This window comes from Nicotiana tabacum, chromosome 7 (assembly GCF_000715075.1).
Source record: "Nicotiana tabacum cultivar K326 chromosome 7, ASM71507v2, whole genome shotgun sequence".
NCBI classification, from domain to species: domain Eukaryota; kingdom Viridiplantae; phylum Streptophyta; class Magnoliopsida; order Solanales; family Solanaceae; genus Nicotiana; species Nicotiana tabacum.
Window position 1 is genome coordinate 2623849 of NC_134086.1, and position 12606 is coordinate 2636454.

Below are 12606 nucleotides of genomic sequence, written 5' to 3' on the forward strand. Positions count from 1 at the left end.
ATTCAAACTGATGTACATAATGAACTGAAATCTCTTCTATTTATAGAAGAAAGGAAGCTGTTGTGTAAGCTGTTACTATACTAGATATGGATAATCTTCTACTGAGAGCAATGTTTATCCATAACGGAGTACTGAAAGGATAAGCTTATTATACCCGATATGGATAATTTTCTACCGGAGGTAATGTTTATCCATAACTGGGTACTAAAAGGATAAGCTTATTATACCCGGTATGGATAATCTTCTACCGGGGGTAATGTTTATCCATAACTGGGTACTGAAAGGATAAGCTTATTATACCCGGTATGGATAATCTTCTACCGGGGATAATGTTTATCCATAACTGGGTACCGAAGTGATAAGCTTCTTCAGGAAGCTTATTTTCAATAGAGTACTAAATAGATAAACATATTTACGGTGGAGTCCCATATGGATAAACTTCTTCAAGAAGCTTATTTACAACGGAGTACTAAATGAACATCCATAATATAATATATTTATAACAGTTGTCACGTTTTTTTGTTCTTTTGAATTGTTGAATTCCTTTAATATATATTAAAAAAAAAGTCTAGTGAAGTGAAAGAGGCTAGGAGTTCAAAATTCACTTTAGGTCACATATTCAACTCCGTTGAGCAATATTCTATCAATATTTTTGTATATTAAGCTTCTAATTTCGCCATGTTGATGATTGAGAATAGGGGTGTACATGGATCGGGTTGGTTCAGTTTTTATTAAAATCGAACCAAATCTACTATATCGGTTTGGATTGATTTGGTTTTGTCGAGTTTTCAGTTTTTTGGGTTTTTTATTTTGTTACATGAATATTATTCAGATCTTACTTTGTTAAAGTTTTGATAAGTGAATATAAGTTTAATAAATATTGAAAATATTGACAAACATATGATTTATTAAAATATTTCAATGGGAGAATTTTATTAGTAACACATAGTTTTTTTAGTCGTCTATCAATAATTTTCCGCCGATGTACGCTTTCAAGGTTAATACATGAGAGGATCCCAAATATTTCTACATTTTTTAAAGAAAATTCAATATAAAGTCTTAAAAGTATGTGTGTGTGTGTGTGTATATATTCTGTGTATGTGTATGTGTCGGATTGGTTCGGAATTTTTTACTCAATACCAAATCAAACCAAACTAAACCTAGTCGGATTTTTTAATCGGTTTGATTTGATTTTTTTGTTTGATGCAATTTTTCGGCTCGATTTGAATACTCTATTGAGAAAGAACAAGAAAAAGCACTAAGAACTTAAATAAATAAAGCTCATAAAATTATCTTCCTACATGCATATATATAATTGTAAATCTCTCTATTTTTTGTGTTTTTGTCCTATTTTATTATTTGTGCCTTGTGTTTGTTATTCATGTTATGCCATTTTTGAATAGTCTCCATTTCGTGCCCACTTGGAGCTTATAATTGTAATCATAGGCAATCTCTTTGTCAAAATAAAAGATAAATTCAGAATTTAAATTCCATGAGGTCGAGTTTAAAATTCTATCATAATTCTATTAATTTACTAAATTCGATTTAGAACTTAAATGGCAAAATACATAGTTTACTCATCGATGTTATACTCAAATTCCTCTTACACACATGTTAAACACATGAATAGTATTACACACCAAAACTTTTAAAAGTATGTCAATTACACACCTCTGTTGCCATGTGTCACACGTGTGTATTACACATAAAAGATGCGCGTGAGAACTGCAAAATTCATCTGAAATTATTTTTTTTTGCTTTTCCTTTTTTAACTATTTTCTTTCCAAATTAAAGAAAAAAATAACTCATGTCTTCTTCCCCAACCCACACCCCAGCGTTCCCCCCGGTCTTCTTTCCCAACTTCCATCCTAGTTTAGCCTAGTCCCCTCATGTTTCGTCTTTCCAACCAACCCCATGAATAAGAAGAAAAAGAAAAGAGGAGCTATTGGGTCTTGTAAAAATCATCATTATTGACCTTTTGAAAAAGCTTGAAAATTTAATTGGGTCTTGTTGATTTTGGTATTTCATGACCTAGAAAATTAGTTTGAATTCGTAATTATTGTTGAATAAAAATTTAGTTAGGTGATTAATTTTGATAAAATTCAAAAAACTCCATTAACAAGTTTGCAGCTTTGGGTTTGAGCTTGAATTTGAAATTTGTATAAGGATAGTGATGAATGTTGTTAAAACTTATTAAAAATCGGGTAAAGAGTTGAATCTATAGTTAGGGAAGAAGGTGATTGTAGTGGAAGGGTTGGTGGCACTATGGTGGCAGTGGAGAAGATGATGGGGTTGGGGGGACGAGGAGGGGGTGGGGTTTTTTCTTTTCTGTATTTTTTTCTTTGGGAAGACGAGGAGAGGGGGTGGGGTAGGGGGTAGGGTTCAGTTTTTTTTCTTTTTCCGATTTATGACACGTGTCAGATGCTGATTGGCGCGTGTAATAGCAATCTTTAAGCAGATATGGTCAAACACCGAAGTGGTGTGTAATTGACACACCTTTAAAAGTTTTGGTGTGTAATATAATTCCCGTCTTTAACAGGTGTGTAAGCGGGATTTGGGGACAAGATCGATGGGTAAAGTATGTATTTTGCCAACTTAAATTGAATACTTACTCTCATAATATAGTTGCATCCTTTAGTGCTCGAAATTTTTCTTCTTTGTTGGACATTCACAATTAGTGTTGATCGAGTCATTTGGACTCGTATATATTTATATTATGCTTTGACCAAAAAATAAATAAATACAATATGACAAAGTTGGTGTTGGTGCTTCAAAGGTTTATTTAATTACTTTTTAATATACAAAACATTTCACTAGTGTTCTCTTCAAAATCTTCTTTGTTCCATTGAAGAATTTCTTGGTCAAAATTCCCCTTTAATAGATTTCCCCAGTATTTTAGTTCTAATTCTGCAATAAATCAAAAGAAATTTAAAAAGTCAAAAAGTACATAAAAAGAAAGAGAGAAGTAAGAAATGGAGAAAATTGCAAAAATGATCGTCTTCCTTTTGGGTATGTTTAAAAGAAACTTTTTAAATATACGTTCGAGGTGCGATTTTATTAAATAAAGGAGCAATTTTAGTTTTCATTAAGAGCGTGTTTGGCCATGAATTTTTTTTAGATTTTTATTTATTTTTTTCAAAATAAGTGTTTGGCCATAAAATTTTCAACTTTCACATGAAGATCAGTTTTGAAAATTTTCAAAAACTTGAAAAACTCCAAAAAGCTGTTTTTCAAATTTTTTCACTCAGATTACTCACAAAAATTTAAAAATAACACAAAATTATATTTATGTCCAAACACAACTCTAATTTTCAAATACTATTTTTACTTTAAAAAAATTCACTTTATTTTTCGAAATTTTACGATTCTTATGTCCAAATGCTCACTAAATTTTTAACAAAGATCGAACATGAGCTCATATTTGAAGGTGCAATTTTGTAATTTTTGTTTTTTTGGGTCTATTTTCTGTCGTATGGGGCAATTTTAATTACTATTAATGTTGGTCTATTTATGATATCTAGAGCCATATTTGTGTTTTAATTTTTGAGATGGAATGGAATTTTCTTATTATTTTTCATTATTTTTTCCTTCATAATTTGCATTAACAGCTTGTTTGGATGGTTGTTACGCATTGTATCATATCATATTGTTACTTTAAATGCAATGTTTGTTTTGATTGTTATTTAAATTTTATTGTATTGTATCGTTAAATCCGTTATTACATAACGATGAAATGTGCCATTTTATGTAACGACCGATTTGGTGTGGTCGCGTCGTTACCTTGTCTTTTTCTCTCAAACTCACCTTTTATTATTATTAAATTATTTTATTTTATCATTTACACTATCTTTTTATATAGTGATTTTACCTTGTATCATAATTTTTCTTTATAATATTACAAGTTTATTCTTCATAATACTGGTGCGTAATATCAAAAAACAATAGCAAACGACATAATCTATCCAAATATTATATTTATTAAACGATGTAATATAATACAATACGATACGATACATTACGAAACGATACGTAATACCGTCCGAACAAGCTGTAAATCTAGACAGCTAGAGCTTATTGAATATATATATGACAAGGACCATTTTGTCATTTTGTGATAAAGAAAGAAGGTGACTCTTTCTCTATCTTGATACTTGGGCGCGTGCATTTATATTTCACAAAAATTATAACCCCAAATTCCAAGAAATGTGTAGCATCATATCATAGCTACAAACAAGACAAATAGACCATAGAAGCATATCATACAGCTACCTGCACATTCACATTTTTCACACCAAAAACTAGAAGCTTAAGCCTCTTGCATATATACATTTGGTTATTTTTGAAAAAAGCTGTTTTCGTCCAGAAAAAAAGAAGATTTTCTGGTTAGTTTTTGCAATTCTCTTTTGCTACCCTCTCTGTGTGTATGTGTTGGGTTTTTTTTTTGGGGGGGGGGGGGTGGTGGGGTAGTAGGGTGGGTGATATTCAATCTGCACATTGACATTGCAGCACAAGAATAGAAGAAGTTGAAGAAAAAAAATCTGGTTATTCTTGAAAAAAGACAATTTTCTGGTTAGTTCTTGCAATTCTCTTTTGATGGCCTTTTTTGTAAGTGCTGTACTTATGCAAAGATTATATCTTTGTTTGTTGTAGTAATATTTTCTTGGCTTTAATGCTGGAAAAAAAAATTCCATTTTTCCTTGCCTACAAAAGTGGCTCTTACATAAATATATACATCTGGGTATTTTTTTTTTAAAAAGCTGTTTTCTCCCCCACAAAGAAAAAGGGAAATTTGCTGGTTAGTTCTTGCAACTCTCTTTTGCTGCCTCTTTTTTTTTTTTTTTTTTTTTGTGTGTGTGTGTGTGTGTGTGTGTGTGTGTGCAAAGATTATATGTTTTACTATTTCTTGGTTTGTTGTAATATTTTCTTGGGTTTATGCAGTTATTAGCAATAATCTCAGCATTAAAGCCTTTTCAGGTTCCAAGAATTAGTTTTTACTATTTCTTTGTTTGTTGTAATAATTTTGTTGGGTTTATGGAGTTATATTAGCAATAGTAATCTCAGCATTAAAGCTTTGAATGTTGTTTAGTATGAGGAGCTGTTGTGGGTAATTCAAGAATGACTTTTTATTTCTGTATATTTTTTTTGTGAAATGATTTTCTAGGATTTGCCGAGGGTTTATCGGAAATAGTCTCTTGCCTAGGGGTAAGGTCTGCGGACATACCACCTTGTGATATTTCAGTGGGTTTTTTGTTGTTGTTATTTTCTGGGATTTGCTATTTGTGGCAAAAAGATAGGTAATTGTCCTAGTAGAATTGATGATAGTCACATCATTATGTTCTTTAATGGTAGTTCAGTTTTAGGAGTTTCTTGGTAATTAAAATGAAGTTTTTTATTTTTTGTTATTGGAGAACTTATTCTGGCTAGTGGTTGTTTTATAGGAGATGTTAAACTTTTTTCATTGATTTGCTTATTTGGAATTTTTGAGTGCATTTTTGTAATGAAGATTTTTAATATCCCCCCTTTCTTTCTTTGTTCTTTGTTCTTTTTGGGGCAACCTTTAATCTGCAATTTTCATCTATTTTTCAAGGCATGTCTGTTGAAAGGGTTGACCAATTGGATTACATGGCAGACCACAGAGAGGTGAATGATTCAGCTGATGAATTTGAGGGCGAATTCTATAATGAGGAGACAAATCTTGATGACTATGATATGGTTAGTAAAATATAGTAACTTGCCTCACTTCTTCCCGCTTTAGCCTCTATAATTTTCTTTGTTTTTTGTAATTTGTTCCTTATTCTATATCCATTTTAGGCTCGACGCTCTTGTTGATAATTATGTTATAATATCGCAGCGAAAGGTCCATGGTTTGGAATGCTCATCCTTTTGAAAATATAGTAACTTGATTCACTCGAGAACTAATGTAGTTTTACTGGATTTTATCTAGTCAAATTTATCTATTTTCTGATGGATCACTTGTCGTCTGGTTCTAAATTGTCACCATCAATTTTTGAGTTACCTGGAACTATTGATATCATTATGGGTTACACGAGACATGATTACTTTAGTGTTCTAAATTGTCACCATCAATTTTTGTGATATTTGGTTAGCCAACAAAAGTGACTGATACATCGGCTGCACAAGCAAGAAAAGGGAAGGATATACAAGGTATCCCATGGGAGAGGTTGAATGTAACCAGGCAAAGTTACAGATTAACAAGGCTCGAACAGTATAGAAATTATGAGAACATTCCTTTGTCAGGGGAAGCTGTCGATAAGGTATGTGCACTGCAGTTCTTTTCTAGTTTAAAGACTTCCATTTGGGTCACTTCGCTGCGACCACAGTAAGATTCTCATCTTTGCTGGTCATTTACGTGATTGCATTTTCAGGAATGCGAACAAGTGGAGAAGGGTGCCAACTACTACGAATTCTTTTATAATGCAAGATCCGTTAAGCCTACAATACTACATTTTCAGGTCTGCTTTATTCTGCAGATTCTGCATACACGATGATAATTTGTGTTTTACTCACCTACTTAAAGTTGACCTGCCAAATGTCTAAAAACATTGAATTCCTAATGCTACAACAGCAGAGACTTCTTTTGGACTACTCCTGTGACAATCGGCATACTACTACAACTACGGCTCAGTCCCAAACAAGTTGGGGCCAGCTATATGAATCACCTAACTGACCACGTTACTCGATTTAAACTCATCTTATGTCAATGTTATGCAACAACAACAACAGCCCAGTGGAATCCCACAAGTGGGGTCTGGAGAGAGTAGTGTGTACGCACACTTACCCCTACCTATGAAGGTAGAGAGGCTGTTTCCGAAAGACCCTGGCCTCAAGAGCGTAAAACAAATGGAGCAATATAGAAACAATAACATCAACAATGTAATAAGACAGTGTAAGCAAATAATACAACGAATAATGACATAGATACAAGGAAATGAACAACAAGAATAGTGCCACTCTCACTGCTAATACTGACATACCGTATATAAACAAGGGACTAGGGATAGGAAGGTACCCCACTAGTACAACTACTACTAGTAAGACAAGGCAAGCTCTAGACTGTCTATCAACCCACCACCCTAATTTTCGACCTCCACACCTTTCTATCGAGGGTCATGTCCTCGGTAAGCTGGAGCAGATCCATGTCCTGCCTAATCACCTCACCCCAGTTCTTCTTAGGCCTCCCTCTACCCCTCCTCTGACTCGCCACAGGCAACCTCTCGCACCTCCTAACCGGAGCATCAACGTCTTTCCTCTTCACATGACCAAACCATCTCAGCCTTGATTCCCTCAACTTCTCTTCCAGAGGGGCCACACCCACTTTGTCCCTAATATATTCATTCCTAATCTTATCTTTTCTGGTATGCACAATTATCCATCGCAACATTCTCATTTCTGCTACATCCTCATGTCAATGTTATGCAAATACAAACAAAAAGTATCATAAGTTATGTGTATTTTCTAAACGTATGAATCTATGAAAGGCTAAACCACTCCTAGAAAGCATAGGACACATAGTAAAAGTGCTGACATAAACAATATATTCTCAACTAATATATATCGCATTTATAGATCTTTTTCTTCCAGCGTGCCCTATCTTTTGCTATGTGTGTGTGAATCCCTAGAAATTGTAGGTCATTCGAGACAACTTCCTTCCAAATGATTTTAGGTCTACCTCATCCTCTTTTTAACATTTCCGCTCACCGACCCAATTTTCGTGTGTTTCGTTTTTCTTTTCCCTTTCATATTGAAATATTGAAATAAATTAAAAAACAAAGCATATTTTTGTTCCTCCAGTAATGAACAAAAATTATTTGGTTGCCGAATGAATTATCTCTAATTTCTTATTTTGTAAGTAGGTGAGATAACATATGCGATGTTATTGTGTGTGGGGGGGGGGGTATCTCTTAATTACAGTTTCAAAGTTTGGATTTATTCTGTGATCTTTGCCGATGGCCTTTTTTTTTTTGGTGTGGTCAATTTGCTGAGTGGAGATCTTTTAATGACTTCTTTTGCCTCTTAAGCAGCTAAGGAACTTGGTGTGGGCAACTTCAAAGCATGACGTGTATATGATTTCGAACTATTCACTTATGCATTGGTCATCCATTTCTCGCAACCTCTCAGAAGTTATCAACTTCTCTGGACACATAGCACCGACGGAGGTAATTGAAAAGTATTTAGTGATGGTCCCCTACTTTAGTTTCCTGTAATGCTCTTGCTTCTTTTTTCCTCCTCTTAGGCGTGACATAGCCTGGAAATTTACTCTTGTGTGCATATATGCATTTCAGTTCTCTGATTTCTTGGCTTTGTGGTGGGTATTGACAGAAATATCCTGCACCATTCCCCGCCACAAAACAGGGGCGAAAAAGAAAGAAGTTCCACTTGAATTTTTCCTCTTTAACATTTTTCTCTTTGCTTTTTAGGGATATAACTATTTCTTCTCTTGCTTATGTTTTACCTATTCTTTTTTGTTGTTTTGGGCCTCCAGAAACATGCAGGAAGTTTGTTAGAGGGTCTGACACAAACCCAAATCAGCACGATGGCAGTGAAGAACCGTTTTGTGGTTGCTGGGGGCTTCCAAGGATAACTCATTTGTAAGGTCAGTGTGGATATTTTCCTTCATCTCTTAATCACTGAGATTAGCTGGGTCAGTAAAGAAAAAGCTGACATGGTGTTGGTGGATTCTTAGTTTAAAAAAAAAAAAAGAAATCCTTTCAGCTAAACTTTGGTTTCTTTGTGGTGCTTGCTTAACAATGCTTCAAATAATATTGCAGAGTTTGGACAAGCCGGGAGTCAGCTTCTGTGCAAGGACCACTTATGAGGATAATGCTATCACAAATGCCATAGAGATATACGAAAGCGTCAGGTAGAGTGTGACCGTCAGAGTTAGTTGTTGAGCTAGTTTGAAGTTTCAACTAATGAAAGTAAAGTGTAAACATTATTGCAGTGGTGGGCCTCGTTTTATGGCATCCAACAACGACTGTGGTGTGAGAGAGTACGACATGGAGAAGTTTCAGCAAATGAATCACTTCCGCTTCCCTTGGCCAGTGAATGTCAGTTTCTTATCTGCTTTTTCTGCTCTTTTTGTTCTTCCCTTTTCTTTGCCCCCCCCTCCCCCCCCCCCCCCCCTTTTATTTTCTTTTAAACTTCATACCCATACTACCCTACCCAGACCCCATTTATGGGAATACACTATACACTGGGTTTGTTGTTGTTACATTAGTTACTACTTACCATAGTATTATTTGGTTGTTCATGAAGTATAAATATAATTTGTTATACAAGTGAATTGTCATTGTTATCCTCCTCCTCCCCTTCATCATCATCATTATCTGTTGTGTTGATGGACTTCAACTTTCTGATTTAAATTGAGTGGAAGAGATTATTCTATAATCTCTTTCTTATTTAACCTATGTGATTCAGGACCTCGTGACAGCCCAACAAAGAGCTTTTGGTATCATTGTCAAGGTTTGAATCCCAGGGAAGGCCAAAAAAAAAGGCCTAGGTCGGCAGAGTTACCGGATACCTGTACTTGTGAGATAATGCCGGTACCGCAGTGGAATTACTCGAGGTGTTCGCAAGCTGGCCCCGATGCCATCGTAAAAAAGATATCCCTACTAAAATTCAACTGGCATGTAGATAGTGAAAATGCATAAGCTGTTGTCCGCAATCAAGAAGTTCCATCAACCTTCTACTAGTTTCTTCAGATCTAGTATGAGATTTTGTTATTGGTAGGCAAGGATTTAGTTCTTTGGGCTCAGGACCTAGTCCATTATCCAGTTTGAATTGCATTTCCTCTGAGGTTTTCGGATACAAAAGTAATAAGTAGGGATATTCTTTATATGTCCAAATTGCTAGTTCACATTCGCTTCAATTTTCATCTGGATTAAAAAATTTCTTTCTTGCTGTCTACATGCTTTATGTTGCACAAATACTTTGATTCTGTTCAAAGCTGCATCTTTCAGGAGCTTATGTATTTAGAATTTCACTGGTAATTAATGCAGCACACCTCGATGAGCCCAGATAGCAAGCTTTTTACTGTTGTTGGGGATGATCTAGATGGTTTACTTGTTGATTCCTGCAATGGAAAGGTATTTTAAATTTTTAGTCATTACCTTCTACATCAGATGGAATGCAATTTTTTGGTTATGTAAATACATAATGTTAGTTTCTTAGTTCAGAAGCGCACTCTGGAGCATGTTAGGTTGTTATGGTTACTGCACTTACGATGAGGTGATTATTTGGCGAAAGTATTCCGGAATTTTTTTTGCAAAGAATTGCAGCGTGCTTTTGTTTCTAATATTTTCTCATATAGATCTTTTTATGGGAGCAAAACGTGTTTGAACTCGGTCATTGCTGATCCATAATTGTCCTCCACTGAACTACAAGTCTTAAAGTTTATGTGAATTTTAGACTATGTTTTTGGTCGAACATGTCTATTTCCCCCTCTATATTTTTGTTTATCCTGATGACTTTCTCCATTTGCTGAACTTACAATTGAACTTCTTTGCTACTGTATCAGACGGTGGCCTCAATTGCGGGTCATTTAGACTACTCTTTTGCTTCTGCATGGCACCCAGATGGCCGTACATTTGCCACTGGGAATCAAGATAAGACCTGTCGGATTTGGGACTTGAGAAACCTCTCCTCGTCTATGGCCATTTTGAAGGGAAACATGGGTGCTGCACGATCCATCCGTTTCTCATCTGATGGACGGTTCCTGGTAGTGGCTGAACCTGCAGATTTTGTCCACATTTATAGTACTGATTCAGATTACAAGAAACGTCAGGAAATTGATATTTTCGGCGAGATATCAGGGGTAGCTCTGAGTCCGGATGATGAGTCTCTTTACATTGGAATCTGGGATCGAACGTATGCAAGCTTGCTAGAATACCACCGAAGGCGTTCTTGTAGATATCTCGATTTGTTCACATAATTCTTCGACGATTTAGGAAAAAAATTGGTTTTGCAGTTTATTCACATCAAGCCCAAATATTTTGCGCAAATTCGTCCGATTAGTTCAAGGCATATGGTACCAGTTTTTGATCTTGGCATACTATGTATAGTTTCCTTAAGAGCAAGCTGTATTTCTGCTTATATACAATCTCTCTGATGTACCATTTTAATTGTGTTGTACTTTTATTTGGGTTAAAAAGAGAAAAAAGAACAACATATTGCTGTAATTGGTAGAGGAACACTAAAGTTAGTGATAAGGAAAAAGATGTCACAAAACATGTAATGTTTCTTGTTTGCTTCTTGATCTTTAGAGATACATTATTGTATGCTTTAGGATAGATCAATTAGTTTGAGACTTTCACATTCGAAAGCTTGAAATCAAATCTCAGTTGGCTGCAAGTTTCGGGGTACCGACATTGTCACGGGGCATGGGAAGGACGCGCGGCGATTACCCCCTCTGCCCTTTGCTTTGCCCCGTGCTGTCTTCCTCAAGGAACGAGCAAGGAGGATTGTTTTTCCCACCCACCTATAAGGTAACTCTGCCCTGTGATTTTTGGATCAAATCTGGTGACAATTCTCTATGTCCTCCAGAGCTGGGTAAGTGATCTTCAAGGGGTGTGAGGATACCAGCTTCTCAGGATGGCAGGCTCCGCTCCTCGCTCGAGCTACCGGCTTTCTTAGACTTCATTCCTGTCGACTAATCCGAGCCATGACTGTACGAAGAGAGAAAGACTTAAGTGGCGTCACAAGTGGTGCACGAAACACCAATCCAATCTCGACGAAAAAAAGGAAAAGCAAGAGTCCCCGTTTCTAGTGTTTTAGGCACCTTTCAATGACTCCCTTAATTATGTGGGCTTTGGTTTAGCGGTAAGAGTACAACTTGTGATATGTAGATTAGGCGCATGTTATATGTTCTAAACTCTCCCACATGACAAAATCTTGATATTTAAGCAGAAAAGAGTAAAGGTTGGTTCATTGTCACCAAAATTTGAATCGTGTAGCAGTGATCCTCGAGAATTGTATCAGTTATTCGGAGAAAAACTTGATTCATAATTTGGTTTTAATAAAATGGTGTTGTCTTACTCAACTCAAGAAGCCTTTTCCACACACTACAATCTTTTTTTTCTTCTTTCTATTCATTCTTTATTTCTTAAAATCCAAGAACAAATAAAATGACACCTGATTAATAATTCTTTTGGCACTAAGTAATACATAAAATTAAAAAGCTATAACTCCCTTATAAATGACTTTTTACGAGTATTGACATCAAAATTAGTACTAGTTCTTTTCAGCATGAAACTTCAAAAGATGAGTGAGCTAGTTGACAACCATCATTATTTAGTTTCCATATTAGGCTAGACATGATGTATTAGGTGTTACAGCATATTTGTTGATAAAATAAGAAAATAATTATATACCTTTTTATTTGGTATTGTTGATGCAGATTGGACTAGTAAATATTAAGCATCCTTGTCTTATCACCAATTGCAAAATATTAAGAAAGCATCTCTAGAATCAAACTTAGGAATTAGTGCCGAGAGACCCAACGAAAAATGTTGTGGACTACAAATGATTGTATCGCATAAAGAGAAAAGCAGATGACTCTATAGATCGCTACAAAGCTCGCCTAGTTGC

General features: G+C 35.3%; 1 pseudogene; it reads left to right on the forward strand.

Moving 5' to 3' along the window:
- The first annotated feature begins 4656 nt into the window (after positions 1-4656).
- Positions 4657-11247, forward strand: LOC107804070 (putative WD repeat-containing protein C2A9.03; annotated as a pseudogene).
- The last annotated feature ends 1359 nt before the right edge of the window (positions 11248-12606 follow it).